Here is a 2,982-nt window from a genome sequence, read left to right as displayed (position 1 = left end):
ACTAATACTGGGTTGGTATAAATATCTGAAAGATAATAAAAATATCTAGTAGTGCCTGAGATAAGCGCGTACAAATAAACAAACAACCTCTTCAGCCTTATGATATCATAATATTATACCCGGCGCGGCCTAAGATGATCCCTATGACAGTTCGTCTTAGTGATTGCTCGTATGATGGATCGTGTCGATACTTTACTATTTTATAGGCAAAGGCGTGGTTTGCATTCAGCCACGTCGGTAAACATGTTTTTACAAATATTATAAAATGAATTTTTAACGTCTATTAAGTAAACGAAACGGTAAGTAAAACGAAAGTTTTCCAAAACATAAAAATGCACCTTATCATTTTCTATTTTTAACCCGTTTAACACAGTGTATATTATTTTATCATGAAAATGGAATCCCCCGTTTAATTTTTCTAAAAAACTTATATTATCATAGGTAAGTAAATTAACGCGAACGGTAATTAATTAATTAATTATGCTGCGATCTTCTGTTCCATTTAATAGTGAATGAACTATAGCTTAAGCATGGAAAAAATGTGAACTCGAAATGTGACTTTCCATTATCGAAATTTGTTTATCGATACTTTCCGCACTAGTCGATAAATGCCAACGATGTAAGTTTTGAAGGACGTAAACGTAAAGTCAGATTGATATAATTTCTCGTAAATGATAAGAATTGTTATAATTCCAACGGAATATCATTGTAATAGCATAAAGCTACGTAAAAATTAATAAATGCCATTTTTAGACGCCTCCAATACGTTTCTAATTTAATGGTGACGCCATTACAAGTTTGTCTCTTGAGAATAACTGTCAGTGTCATAGGGATCATCTTAGGCCGCGCCGGGTATAAGTATAGATACTGGGTAACTAAATAGTTAGTACCTAATTATATTATCCATACTAATATTATAAATGCGAAAGTAACTCTGTCTGTCTGTCTGTTACTCAATCACGCCTGAACTACTGAACCAATTTGCATGAAATTTGGTATAGAGATATTTTAAAAATAAAAAAATAAAAATCATTTATTTGGAAACAATACATAAATACAAAACAAATTAGACACGACGATCGCCTCAACTAGGAACAATCCTGTGCTAGAGACGATAGTCGCCTTCCTCTCCAGACTTAGCCAGTATTGTTTAGTTAACTTACATACTAGTAGACTTTACATATTTTCTAAAGTACAGAATAATAAGTAAATTATTATTTTGATACCCGATAAAGGACATAGGATAGGTTTTATCCCGGAAATCGTACGGGAACGGGTTTTTCTTTGAAAACGCGGGTGAAGCCGCGGGTGGAAAGCTAGTATTATATAAAATTAATACGTATATTTTTTCAACTGCGATGGAAGAGTTTATGTACCTATGATTTATGTTTTTCGAATGTATGTACAACTAGATTTCCGCCCGCGTTTTCAAAGGAAAACCCGCATAGTTCCCGTTCCCGTGGGATTTCCGGGATACAACCTATCCTATATCCTTTCTCGGGTATCAAAATATCTCTATATACCTACCAAATTTCATGCAAATTGGTTCAGTAGTTAAGGCATGATTGAGTAACAGACAGACAGAGTTACTTTCGCATTTATAATATTAACTAGCGGTCCGCCCCGGCTTCGCCCGTGGTACATATTTACGTTTTCTCTACATAAGAACCATCCTCGTACTTCAAGGAATATAATAAAAAAAGAATTATCGAATCTGTTCAGCCGTTCTCAAGTTATGCGCTTACCAACACATTTTGGGATTCATTTTTATATAAGTAGTAGATAATAGTATGGATAATAATTACCTAATGCATATAGTATAGAAAGAAAATCAAACTAAATATAGAACTAAATCCATTTTTATTGCACTTTATAAGAAAAAAAAATCTGATTGAAATAAATAATAACAGCAAATAAATATAAATTATTGGTTTAAAAATTTCAAAAATAACAATTTTTGGGGAACTTTAACATACTTACAATAATTATCATTCATAAAAAAAATCAAACCTATTAATAATCCTATTAATATCCGTAAAATAAAAAATTGGCAAAACTCTATCATAATAATATTGCATCATCTTACATACCGACAAAAGCACAAACAATAACTACCTATATAACACAGGGCATTTTGTTTTTGTTTCATTACATATTATTAATTATAAATGTTCATTCATTTTTATTAACTTCGATTAAATGAAATATCGTGAAATTACTTACATAGCAAATAATAATAAAATATCACATACAATTATTGTAAATTATTACACCACCAGTTATATTCATTCATATTATTAAATTCTTAAATTCAAATTAATAAAAAAAACTAACCTTAAATTTATATTTCGCGCTCGAATCGTTCGGAAATTTATCAGAATTTGTAGACAATCCAAATCCACAAAATCACATTGTAATTAAATTAAATAAATAAAGTACAGATAAAAATATATGTTTAACTACGCACGTCTTCACAATTCTACAACAAAATCAGACTGTGTTGTGTTGACCTTGGCATCTGTTGTTGAAATGTTCTAAATTGCAAACTTTCGCGCGTAAAGTTTCATTGATTGCAAAAATTATGAAACTTTATTCAGGTTGATATAATTTAGTAAAATGTGGTGAAATAATAATTGACTATTATAGATATATCTATATGTACATATATATCTAGATATTTTTCAGTATAAGTTATGAACGGCTGAACCGATTTCGATAATTCTTTTTTTATTATATTCCTTGAAGTACGAGGATGGTTCTTATGTAGTGAAAACGTAAATATGTACCACGGGCGAAGCCGGGGCGGACCGCTATGCTTGTAATAATATATAAATACTAGCGGTCCGCCCCGGCTTCGCCCGTGGTACATATTAACGTTTTCTCTACATAAGAACCATCCTCGTACTTCAAGGAATATAATAAAAAAAGAATTATCGAAATCGGTTCAGCCGTTCTCGAGTTATGGAATTACAACGAAAAGTG

Source organism: Colias croceus, chromosome 29, assembly GCF_905220415.1.
Source record: "Colias croceus chromosome 29, ilColCroc2.1".
NCBI classification, from domain to species: Eukaryota; Metazoa; Arthropoda; class Insecta; order Lepidoptera; family Pieridae; genus Colias; species Colias croceus.
Note: the sequence above shows the minus strand (reverse complement) of the source record.